Here is a 14,091-nt window from a genome sequence, read left to right on the forward strand (position 1 = left end):
TATAGACAGTTACCGAGCCAGAGGGGAAGGATAGCTGTTTACATTTTATCCAAGGCCTATTCGTGAATATGATCTTTATCTTCGTCTCAACAGACTACTTAGTACCACTTCTACCAGAGGTTCATCATCCAATGGATCTACTGTAACTGTTTACATTGGGTTACCCTCACCAGAAACTCCCGTAACAAACTAACCAAAGTGGTAGTCATCCGGGTACTGGGCCGAGCTAAGCGAGCTTTGTGAATTGTGATACTCTGCATTCCCTTTACCAAACTGTCACCTTACAATACAATTAGAGCCCGTCCATTATATATGAAAGTTTATGAATCAAAGAAATCAATATAACCACGACAGAAAGACTCATGTGAAGGTTTATAAATAAAAGAAATCCAATAACTACGACAAAAAGACACTTCTTTAAGGTTACCGGAATGCCCCAGGGAAGCCTGAGTCTTGAGTGACTTCAAAGTAGTAAGACTGCAAGATTGCCACCTTGTAAACGATTACACGTAATTTTCTATAAATGGAGTATTTACAGAAAACTAATACAGACAATAGATTAGTAGCTAAAATCATTATAAACCCTTTTCTGAAACGAGTGCAAGTAATTGAAGCGAAATTAAAGTCTTGGCCTGTTTTGATCATAATAACTATTAGATATTACATTTTAGGTGGCGTATTAACTATCATGAAAAACTGCTCCAGACTTGGAGACCACAGTAACCTTATAAGGTTAGGAAAAACAAGGAGCATGCAACTTCAACCTCCCAAAATACCAGAAAGTACCTTCAGTAAAAAGACCACTAACAGAACAAGATGACAACAAAAAATCACTGATTTTCAAAGCTGCACAATCCACTATATTTACAAAGATGGTATGTAGAGAATCGGAATTCGGATATATCCAAGAAAAACAGAATATGCAATAAGGGATGGAATGACAGTAGACGGAGAAAATTTAGTCTTTCATATTTTAGGAACAATAATATCCAATGACGTTCCCTTGAGATGGAATTTAGTTAATGGTCGAAAAAGGCAAATCAAATAGGCTGCAATCGCATACGAAAGTAAGATTGTGCACAAGGGAAGCATGCTCCGCATTGCCATGCAGACAAACATCAGAGTATAATAATGAATATTGGCAGGACAGAATAGGCAAGTATACCACAAGAGAAACTGCAGAAGTTCCGTATATGTAGCTGATATGATGATGAAAAGGAAAAGGTTTTGACATATCACTCCTATCACCCAAAGGAGATAGTGCTTGACAGTGTCATCTGGGACCCTTTGGCACTAGAAGCGCTGAAAGACTCAAACCTACAGGGATGTGAACTTTGACACTCGAGTCTGGATATCTATGAAAGCGAAAGAACCCGAGAGACCCAGGAACTGGAATGACACAGAGGCTCGTCGCATCAAGTAGTGTTGAGGTGATGATAATGATGATGGCAAAAAGGCAAGTACTCACTTCAAAAGTAATAAACAAAATTTATAAATGCTGAAATATGCTGTCGTAGGGATTAAAGGAAAATTTTAATAGATTGTAATAAATTCAGCATAGTGAATGAACCAGCCTTTGCGTCAAACTAAACAGTGGGAAAGCGATTGGTTTGTTATGCCCATATTGCAACTGTATTGCATTATTGCAATGGTGCAGGTCCGGCAAAATTCATCTAAATACCATGGCTGTAGCCTTTTTTTTAGGGTCCTCAACGACTTTTCCTTCAAACTGGATCAAATACAAAGGAGTGTTCTTCTAATGACGAATATGCATGGGAATATGCAATTTCAATATCATACAGTACGGCAATGTTGCAAACAATAAAATGCAAAGTAGCAAACTTTTCATGTTTCCTGGGAGCAAACTACCTATTCCTTTTTGGAATAAATGCAGTCTAATGTCCTAATGTCGAATATGCACATGAAGCTGCAATATATATATATATATATAGATATATATATATATATATATATATGTGTGTGTGTGTGTGTGTGTGTATATATATTATATATTATATTATATATATATAATATATATTATAGATATATATATATATATATATATATATATATATGTGTGTGTGTGTGTGTGTGTGTGTGTGTGTGTGTGTGTGTGTGTGGTGTGTATGCATATGAAAGGTTATCCTTTCAGCTTAACGTATCATATGCGTAAGCAGACATATTTGTCAATTACTTATCTATTTGCCGATTTTCTTATCTAGTCATCTTGTATATCTTAATAAGTTACATCAACAAGGTTTAATTTCAGTGGAAATTTTTTACCATCTAATACTTTATTCTTAAAGATGAAGCATGTTCGATTATTTCACTAAAATGACGGAAGCAATTTGCCATAATGAAACTTGGCAACCGAAAGGGAACTGAGGTAAGGAGTGAAGTCTAGATATTTAGACATAGCACGACCAAGGCGTGTCTCTCACAGTGACTAAGACCCAGAGAAACATGATTGATTATAGTAACTAAAAAAAACTAAAAAATAATTTTTGTTTCCGTGAGGGTAACCAAGTATATGTGACAAATCATCACTAATTATTGTAACTGGAATATCTTCGGGTGGCTATTAGGCAAGTAAGACCTGGCATCTGTAAGAAACATACCATTTGCTCCAGTAAAAAAGAAAGCTGGACGCGGTAAAATGGAAAGTAGAAATGTGACTGACAACGTATACTTGTTTCTTTTTGTCTATCTTTCATTGGCTTCGGGAGTTGTATGGTATGTAATGGTCGTACCGCTTTTTTTTTTTTTTTTTTTTTTTTTTTTTTTTTTTTTTTTTTTTTTTTTTTTTTTTTTTTTTTTTTTTTTTTTAACTTTCTGTTTATATGGATGTGATTCAAATATGATTAAACTATTAGTGTTTCAAGACGTTAATTCTAAATGAATACTTTTATTGCTGCTTTCAACAACTTGACAGTTAACTGCCTAAGTAATGACGAGGAGAATACTATATAGCCTGTCGCGAAATTTGTATGTCTGCATAAGTACTATAAGGTCCCCATACACTGAACGATTGTATGAACGACTGTCTGAACGATTGTCGTTATCGGCACACACACTATTCAGACAGTATGCACGATCTCCGCACCGATTTCAGTCGGAACAAATATTTTGTCTCGGGAAGACATGGCATCATCTCTAGAAGAGATGCGCGCGACAGCATTATATCGGCAGACAAACCCATACATCTCTCTGTATGGATCCTGTGTATGACAGACTTAAGTAGCAAGCAAGCCCGCTACCTGTTCTTGACAGATTCCCGCTGAAATAGTTCAGACACGAAACTCCGCCCACTTTTGCATTCAGACAAGCCCATACACTACACAATGTTTTTGCGAATGATACAGACAATCGTTCAGTGTATTGGGCCCTATAGTAGATTCACATTAACCGTGCATCAGATGTCTAGGCCAGTCCCTTACGACGCTTCTGATTGGCTGCTGATAAGCCAGTCACAGGACTGGAAATCTCAGTCTCTCTCGAGAGTTCAAATATGTAAGTTGTATGTTCCACCTCTCCTGAGGGATATTTTTGAAATACGTATCCCTCAGGAGAGGTGGAGCTTACATCTGCCTATGTGAACTCTCGAAATAGACTGCCAGTTTCCAGCCCTGTGATTGACTTATCAACAGTCAATCAGGAGCGTCGTAAGGGACTGGCCTAGACATCAGATGCACGGCTGATGTGAATCTACTATAGTTTATTCGCAGGATATTGATAGCAGCATATCTTCGCCAGATCATTACATACACAAATAAAATTGTTCGGGAAACTACTTAAATATATCAGACAAATGTTGTTATATTCTTTCTCCCTCAGTGACAGAGCTCAAAACGTTTGTGTTTGATGTTAAGAATGAGTAAGAAGGACAGTACACGATAAGGCAATAGTAAAATGAAATCAGGAGATACTTTACATTGCGTTAACTTTGTAGCTACAAGGTAGGGTTACTTGAAAGAAAACCAACCTGTGTCTCAACTATCTACGTCTGTAGACTATAGTTCTCTTCGTAAGACCATGTGTTTCCTGGATATAATCACCTCATTTCGTGCTAATCTTATTTTTTCCTCTTTCTGTGTGTACTGTGTGTGTGCTTGTGTGTTTCCATCAGACCCTGTCCAGGTAAGGGAATTAGGGAGACTTCCATTCTCAGCCTCTGCATCGGATTATTATTATCATTATTACCGAAGTAGTTTTACCGGACCACTAAGCTGGTTATCAGCTCTCGCAGGGTTTGCCCGAACGATTTCTTTTGACATATTTTCCGTTTATAGTTTGTCAATTAAACTACAATTTAACAAAAACTTTATGACCGAGTTAATTTTAAATGTTGAAGTTTCTGACAAAATTTCACTGAGCGATATATATATACCCAGATCTTGATGTTAGTAGCTGATTACACTTTTGACATTCACACAATAAATGTTTGTAATCCAAAACTTTTTCGATAGGGGCAGAACGCAAAGGAAAATGAAAAGCGTCGTAACACGCCATCTCTAATTTGAAACTGATTTGTTTCAGTGTTTGGCCCAGGAAAAATAGTGGAAAAAATAAAAATGGCTTAAGCAGTGAACGTTCATAGGGTAAACATTGAGTTGCCAATTAGCTATATCTTACACGGCATGTTCTGGATTCATTCCTAATCTCAACAGCGGCCCGGATGATCGTTTGTTGCGAACCATAACGCCGTAACTTTTCTAATAAATATAAGTTTGAACGATGATTTTAATTAATATATTATTAATGCTCTTTGAATAGCGTTACCCAAACCTCGATTAAAATTTTCCGTAGAGTTTCCCGCATCCTTTAACCTGCGAAGTTTATTCGAAGGATAATACTAACAAGGATATAGAATTATTATTATTATTTATTATTATCCGTTAAAGTCAGACTTCCATCTGGTTTAATCGATGCTTTTCCCATTTAGCCTTGAGTCTTTCTTAGCAGAAATTATTATATATAATATATATATATATATATATATATATATATAGATATATATATATATATATAAAGAGAGAGAGAGAGAGAGAAAGTCTTCTGAAGAACGCAGTCATGTTTTGTCAAAAGAACGTAGGGATTGCTCTACGTAACATATTATTCTTGTCGTTTAATCAACGGTTTTCTAATTCCTTGCCTCCTTTTTCATGTTGTTTTCGTTAGGCAGAAATATGACAATCTCTAAGTTGGTAATTTTTTCTTTAACTTCTTAAGAATGAGTTAAAGACCTAAGACTATTCGGGTCATGTTAGTTGTAATAGTAGAAGAGAGACTTTTCTTTGCAACGGCTCACATACCGCCTAAGGGCGTGGGTACATAACCAGCTTAATCTAAGCCAGCTAGCAAAACCTCGATCCCCCATCACTTTCCTTTACTTTCTCTAGTAAGTAAAGACACTTAGAAACAATGAACTTTGTTTACGTATTTTTTACTTCCTTGACAAAAAATCATATATCGCTTTTTCTGAGTGAAATGAGAGACATCAGAATTCATGTGGCGCTTTCGAATATTTAGTGTAACTGGACCACTTTTCATTGCTCTTTAAAAATACCAGTTCACCATCGTTTGTGCCATGCTCGCTAACTTTGAGGTTTCATCGTTAAAAGTTGAGGCTTTCGTGATGATCCGCTTAGCACAAAATTACCTTTATGTTTTAAGCCTGTCATATTATCTCTTAATTGTGAATAGAGATAAGAATATGTGCTTGTGGTTTCCATGAGAGAGAGAGAGAGAGAGAGAGAGAGAGAGAGAGAGAGAGAGAGAGAGAGTATCGTACGCACATGATATTCATGAGTATTTCAGTGTGCTGCCTTCCATGAGCCATTGCATAAGAAAACTTTCCCCACTTTAGCACAGCCCCAGTTGTCCAATCTTGAAGTGAATGCCTTAGGCTGCCAAGAAGGACGAAAGCCTAAAGACTGAACGAGCAACCAATAAGCAAACTCTTAAACGAGTAAGATTCGACTCAAAAGTCTTTTTGCTTCTGTACAATGGAGCGATTTCTTAAATAATTTCAAATCCTTCTGATTATCCCATCTATGGTTGATTACTTATTGAACATTTCTTTAGTACAAAAAATTGAAGAGCTTCCGCATTTCATATTCGTTTTTAGTTTTTTTCGGAAAACGCATTTTTCTTGTGTCTTCTTTCTTATTGCGTATTTTCTGTCAAACTTCTCATGAGGATGCACGTATTGGGGTTAATGGTCTAGTTCACTGTGGATACTGTCGTGTTGAGTTTTTTTTTTTCTTTAATGTAGGTTGTAATGGCGGTCAAAAACATATCTGGGATATACTTAAAGAATCAAAGGTACTTCCTGCTGCGACTTTAGTGAACGAAAAATGAGAAGAATAAATAAAAAAAATCAGTGCTGATGACAGCCTATAGGTTGTGTTTTGCGCAGTGAAAGTTTCGGGGTCACTGCCTTCTTTTATCAGATACTGTCAGGGCCCTGGATACTGCAAACCCAGTCCCCACCAGTTCTTCGTTCTTTGACCCGCTTCCTTATGCTATGACCAAAGGTAAACCTCTGCTCTGCAGGTCTGAAGACCCATAGCAATGAACGAATCATTATCAAAACCCCGAAGGCCCCGCGGCCCCAACACTGAGGTCGAAACCGAAAGCGAAGGAAAGTGGACTTCTGGAATTTCCTTCCACAGGCGCTTAAGGTGACCTGCCCTGCCCCATCCCCCATAACTGGTACGTCCCCCCCCAACCCCCTACCCTTACCCACTGATCTCCCCGCCCCAGGACCCACTTGAATGGGTCTGGCTCTCTCTTCACCAGAGGACGCATAATGCTGCCATTTAATCTTGTTCCTTTTCCTCAAGAAGGAAATTCTGTTTTCCATCTGTCGTCAACCGTTTTGAATGCCACTTCTACCGCGTAACTAAGGTTTTTGTCAGAAAAGTCAGCTGATTTAAATGAGAAGTCTCTTGCGGCTTTGCTATTTTACGCTGAAAGATGTCTAAAACGATTGTTTTCCAATAATAAAACTTACCGAGTCCTTTCAGCCACGCCCCTCCCGCCCCGCACGAATTTCTTTTTTCCTTACGCTGGAGACATGGCACCGACTATGCTGGAGGTTGCTTTCCCTCTCGATAACTTTCTCTGCGGGTAATGGATTTAAATCCCTCGTGATCATTTTGAGAGATGGTATGACATCTTTGTTAACGCGTGAAATTCAACAGCATCGAAAGCGAACTTGTGAAAACGGCTGAGATGCAAATTAGACCATTTGTGAAGAGTAAAATCATCTCTCTGAAAGGTCAGATAAGAAGAGTATAGAATCATCTCTCTGTGGATGGATAGGTAATGCAAGAGATTTAGAAGAAGATGAAGCTTAGGAAAAAGAACACTTATATCCCTTAGGGGAAAGACGAACACTGGTTGGAAAAGTGATAGAGTAGCACCACTAAGAACGCCATGAAAACGAAATTGGTTTGAAAAGAATGTCGGTAAAGACAAAACCATTTTTTTAGCTACGTGAATCTATGAAGTCCATGAGATACCTAACAACCCAAGCATAATAAGGCTTCGTTTAAGAAAAGGGAAAATATTGAAATGCCGATACGAGGTTTTGATTTAACAGTTAAACGAATTCCTCTGAAAAATTTATCACGATAAAATATATTATTGTCATGAGGACCACCTGTGAATATATTGCTCTCGAACTTAAGTTCGTGCTGTATTTTCGCTTGTTCGTATTTACCAAACTGAAATTATAAATTATCTTGGAGTCTTGATTACTTTTGTTTTGTGTTCACCGACGCTGGGCGAACTTATGGAACATCATGCCAAACGTGACAAAACACTTAGTGAAGAACACGGATGTATTATAATTAACAGCGTAAGGAATGTTGACTAATATTGTATATACTATCATTACAATAATTCAGGTTACTGTTACACTCAAGTTACAGCAAGAGCACTAGCTGAAGTTAAAAGAATTAAAAACTATATCTAACACTGAATTAAAAACAGTTACATAACGGAAAGTGTAGCTGAAGTCAGAAAAGCTTACAATGTATTTCTGCAGATTTTGAGAGGAAAACGTACACACAGCTGTGTTTGCTGATAAAATTGTACATTGTGCTAAAGCTTCGAAGCAGCCAACCTTTCGTTTTCATTAGCAAAAGTGCAAGCTTATATCACTGACCTAGCATTCACGAAAGTTATCCAGAAACAGGAAGAAATACATTTTATCGAGCTGTATACTTCTTCACTCTTCTAGTGAGTCAAGCTGCCATGTGCTTTGTTTGTTAGCGAGGGTGGACTGCATTTGTTTTCTGCGAGTGATCCATAGATATCGTAGATCCACCAACCCACAAAGGTTAACTGAAGCTCGGAGGATTTTAATTTTAATAAGATTCACAAAACACTTTCTTTTTAGTTTTGTATTGTAGTTTGCGATGAAAAATATCAAATAAATTGTCAATTAGCATATACACTCAACAGAAGGAAAAAAACCCTAGCCATATGAGACTGCTGCAATTTAGTAGCTAAATTAGGCTGCGATCTTTTCTTGCGCTATGGAACCCGGTGTGGCTGCTTTAATGTCTGTTAAGTCTGTTTTTATTGAATCATCATCATTACAGTAGCAGTATTAGTAGTCGTATTATGAAATTTCCGTCCTAAAAATGAATCTATGTCGGTAGATAGCAAGTATATGATCAAGATATTCATATTACTTGATTGTATACAAGATCTTCCTTCAAAATTTGTCTGGTCTACTGAAAGAACCTCGTGATTTGCGAAGATCAATATATTCAGTCGTGATTATTTCATTTTTGTGCAGAGTTCGTGGCGGAACAATTTTTGATGAATTTAGTGGTACTTCGATTTAATAAGTTTCATCATCCAAAACGATCTGTCTGGTATTTTGCAGAATGGAGAAGATAACGAATTTGCAAATTATGGAAGCACTCTAATTCCGAGGAGAGAGAGAGAGAGAGGAGGAGAGAGAGAGAGAGAGAGAGAGAGATGGGGGGGGGGGGGGGGGGAGGGGGGGGGGGGGGGGGAGGTGGCGGTGGAGAGACAATATAATAGTGAGAGCAGTTTTACCCAATGCGGACGTATTGGGTCTAAGGCAGATGGTTTAAAGTGAAAACGAAAGAGCTACATTGATGTCCCAAAAAACTAGCAGCCGAACACGAATAGCTCCAACTATTTATGCATAAACTAAGTGTTTGCCCTCCAGTGACAGAAGAAGATGTAGCTTCGCTTATTTTTGTATTTCTTTTTAACTCAACGAACTGGGGAAATAACAGACTTCATTCCAAAACAGCGCGCCGCTGTTCGGCCAAATAATAGTGGCCTATAGATGGTTCACGGCACTCCAAGCATTTATGGCCATTATCACGTAATAACAATAAGTATCATGTATGAAGCGTAAATGTTCAATTGTCTGCTCGACCGATAATAATCTTACAATCACAATCACAACCTCGTTCTTTTTCTGGTTAGATAGTTACACCTTTTTCTGTAGACCAATATATGCGTTGCTGCAGAATCAAAGATCTGATAATGCAACAACGCAGCGAACGTAAAATAACATTATTATTTATTAAATCTCATGCTTCACTTCTCGTTTGTCCGAATGAGAACCTGTAGCAGCCGGGCGACAATGAGATAATCCTAAGCACGATTACTGATACTGTAAATCAACAATAAATACTTTTAACGCTACTTGGAGGTGCTCTTTAGACCCTTAATTCAATTGCGTTTTGCTTAGTTAACCAAGCAGAACATATGTAGCGATTTGCTGAAAGTGGGTCATCTCGTGTGCTATTTACAGCTCACTTCTGTTTGTCGGTGCCGAATAATCAATGACTATCTTCAACCTTTGGTACTTGTTTTACTAATATCAGCGCAGTACAATGCCTATTTCACTTTAGCTGTTGGTGAATAATTCTTTTATATATTCCATTTTCATGAGCAGTCAAACCTTTTTCCTTTTGTACAATCTTACTTTTCTCCTAGGGACTTTTTGTTCTGCGGAATCTTAAAGATCTTTTGGCGTATTCATTCAGAATAATTTAACTAACTAGCATATTCTAAAACAACTGCAATACGTTCGAATATTGACGTGCAACAAATTAATAACAAGAATAATTTGACTAACTAGCATATTTCAAAATAACTGCAAGTGTAATTTCACGAAAAATTCTAAAACAGAAAAACTATTCTTGACAGCCCGATCAATTCCGTCGTGGAAACGGAAAGTTCGCGGGTGTTTTATTGGTCGACGCAGCAAGTCCAACATGATTTCAACGGTCTAATGATTTCCCTGCCAAGCTCTACGCCTACGGAGTGCATGAACTGACCTTGTTACATAAGCCTTTAGTCCTCAACCTCCCTGTAGAGTTTGCTGCGTACGATAAACAGGGTAAACAAACCATTGTATGACTGGAAAGTCTGTGTTGCCTCTCCTTTGCCGGTTTCATTTCAAATTACACCCTCGGGGTCGCTTTGTGAATAGCAATGCGAAATGAAAAATCCTTTTGAGCAGGAAGGGAGCTGCAGTATGCTACTTTCATTACTTTAATTAACAAAATGACGCCATCAAAACTTTACTGGACTTTTACAACCTTATGCCGTCTATTGTCACAGTTCTCCCGAATTCAATTATCCAGTTCCGAGTAAAAAAATGTGATTGGATTTTTTACGTTATGGGTGATGACCTTTTAAACTGCGTTGCATCGCATTAAATTTCTTGTAAAATGTTGCAAATGTGGGTAAATTTACAAGTTTTTAAATGGCCGCCATTTACGAGGAGTTGAGGACATAAATAATACTGGAATTCACGTAAGATTTCACACACATATGTATAAATGTGTGTGTGTGTGTGTGTGTGTGTAAGTAAGGGAGATCTCAGATGCCTCACTCAAGAGAAAAACTTGAAGGCGAAGGAGAACTTTCCAGTTCTTCATAATATTTTTTCAACGTTTCGAAACTCGTTCGATGTTCTGAAAACCCAAAATGAGTCAGAAGACGCGGAATGGTAAAAACATAAAGTCATGACCAAATATAATGAAGAACGAACGAAAAAATCATTACTGACATCAAATGTGAATACGTCTGCCACGTCCTTTCCTTGTATTTTCTATTGTTTGTTATTTTCGTCTTTTTACTCATTTCAGGGTTTTTGGATTGTAACCAGGTGAGTGTCATGACTTTATAAAGACAAAACTTCACCAATTATATTTACACACACACACACACACACACACACACACACACACACACACACACACACACACATATATATATATATATATATATATATATATATATATATATGTATATATATATATATATATATATTATATAATTGAAAATGCTCATGAACAATAAATGTAAATATCAAGCTAATAAGGTCTGTAAATGACTATGAAATGATACCAGATGATTGCCATAACTTCAGTAAGATTCAACATTTCACATAATGTATATATATATATAATATATATATATCTATATATATTTATCTATCTATATATATTATATATATCTCTATTTATAGTATATATTAATATATAATATATATATAATATATTATACTATATATCATATAAAAAAATATATATATATATTATATATATTAGATGATATATTATATTTATATATATATATATATGTATATATATATATATATAGCATATCCATATAGAGTATATTATATATATATATATATGTGTGTGTGTGTGTGTGTGTGTGTGTGTGTATGTGTGTGTGTGTGTGTAAGCGAATACCACAGGAAAATGACGAGCAGAAGTTCAGTAACAATCATTTTCACGTGTTGTTTATTCACACATCGTCGTGTCCCGACGATGCACGTATAAAACACGTGAAAGCACTTGGTACTGAACTTCTGCCTGTCATTTTCCTTTAGTATTCGCTTATATACTGAAGATGCGTGCATCTACTGTGACTATGTAATTCATATACATATATGTATATATACATTCATACATACACATGCACTTGTTTCTTTTACATGTTTAACTAGCTGCTGTACCCGGCATTGCTCGGTATAAAACGGGGCGTGCCGTCCATGATGACAACCCCTACAGAGCGGATTATGCAATCACTTTCAGAATAGTAATCACTTGGGATCCTGTTGAGCCCAAGAAGGTTTGAAAAGTCTGTATAGAGTTATTACATTGTTTGTACAAAGTCGAAGAAGTGAAAAATCCGAAGAGTTTGTTGTCAACTCCGAAAGTTGTAAAAAAATGATGGGTAAAAAACAGGGGTTAAGGGGCCTCCTTAGAAACAGCCCTTGAATTACAGATTTTGACTAAAGCCTTTCTAGGGGGGAGGGGAGTCTATGATAAAAATTTGGTATTCCTAGCTGTCACAGTCTGGGCGTGCACAACGAACAGACAGGCAGAAATTGCCTCATATATATATGTGTATATATATATATATTATATATATATATATATATATATATATATATATATATAATTTATATATAACTCGCCATTGCCAGGGATAAAAAGGGGCATGCCGCCCGTGATGACAACCCCTACAGGACGGATGATGGAATCCCTTTCAGAATAAGTAATCACTTGGGATCCTGTCAAACCAAAGAAGTTGTGAAAAATCCGAAGAGTTTGCTGTCAACTCTGGAAGTTGTAAAAAAATTAGGGGGTATTGAAAAAGATGGGTTACGGCCCCCTTAGAAACGGGCCTCAAATTTCGGAATTTGACTAAAACCTTCCTGGGATGGAGGGGACTTTATAGTAAAAATTTGGTAGCCCTAGCTTTCATAGTCTGGGTGTGCATAACGAAGAGACAGACAGAAATTGCTTTCCATATATATAGATAGCAAAACCAACTAACTTGAATCTATTTTTGCGTGAAAGAGAACCACCTTAAGAGCAGCTACCTCTCTCGACAGTTGCAGTATTTCCAAAACAGGGAAGGCCTTTAAGAGATTCCAAACACTGGGCATTTCAAGGTGGATGCATACTTCGATAAGACAGTCAAAAGGGGACGTGATTTGATCCTTCTTGGCAAAAAGATCAAGGCCAAAGAGGTCAGAAGAGATTGATCAGATGCTTGCGACTTTGAGGTCATCAGTGTTTCAAGTACACCAACATTTCTTTTGTTATCAGACGTCTTATCGCAATTTTCTTTTTCACGGAGGCTAACCACCTCACGTTTCTGAAGGAAGGACATTATAAAAAAGAAAATGACATTCAATTTGTTTTTGTAGCCGCGAGAAAATCCTACTGGCGTTTTTCAAGAATCATTTGACACTCGAACCATCAACTCTGGTGGTCGATGCGTCTGTGCAGGAGTCTAGATTTCTATCTTTACCTCATAGTCATCACAATTACTCTCACTAATGCCAAGAATTCCTCTGTTTGTCATCTTGTTACACATAACGAGTGACCTTCGCGACGACTGAGGGTATATGAAATCATTTCCACGTAGAAAAAATACCAAGGAAAAAAATAATGGAAAATGCAAAAAAGAAAAAAAAGGAAGAAACGATTTTTTCGTCTATTGAAACCACAACGTTGCAAAGTCACCCAAAAATGATCAAATAAGAGAAAAAATATGCTCTTTTTATGTGCATGCATTCGGTTTTACTTTTACCCTTGATTCTGGACAGAAGCAGAAAAAGAGGGAATTTTTTTTTTATAAACTTCGTTGTGCAAGGTGTCCCTTGGTCCGTCCTTGTTTTTGTTGGTTGGGGTCTGAGAGAGAGAGGAGAGAGTCAGGACAGATGAAGAAGAGAGAGAGAGAGAGAGAGAGAGAGAGAGAGAGAGAGAGAGAGAGAGAGAGGTAAATCACAGGCACATTTTGCTACAAATGTGACAGAATAAAGTAAAATTCCCGCACCTGAATAGGATTAAGACGGTGACCCATACCCTTGGAAATCTAACCCTTTTGCCTTTACCTACCCAAATACCTTAGTCAAATCCCTGATTAACATCCAACAAAAGACAATCCCCAAAAACACAGGGGTATATGATATCACATGCCTGGACTGTGATCAATCTTACATCAGTTTTACAGGAAAATCACTTCCCCATAAACGGTCAGTTATTCATGGACAACAGA

The sequence above is a fragment of the Macrobrachium nipponense genome, chromosome 3, assembly GCF_015104395.2.
Source record: "Macrobrachium nipponense isolate FS-2020 chromosome 3, ASM1510439v2, whole genome shotgun sequence".
Classification (NCBI taxonomy): Eukaryota; Metazoa; Arthropoda; class Malacostraca; order Decapoda; family Palaemonidae; genus Macrobrachium; species Macrobrachium nipponense.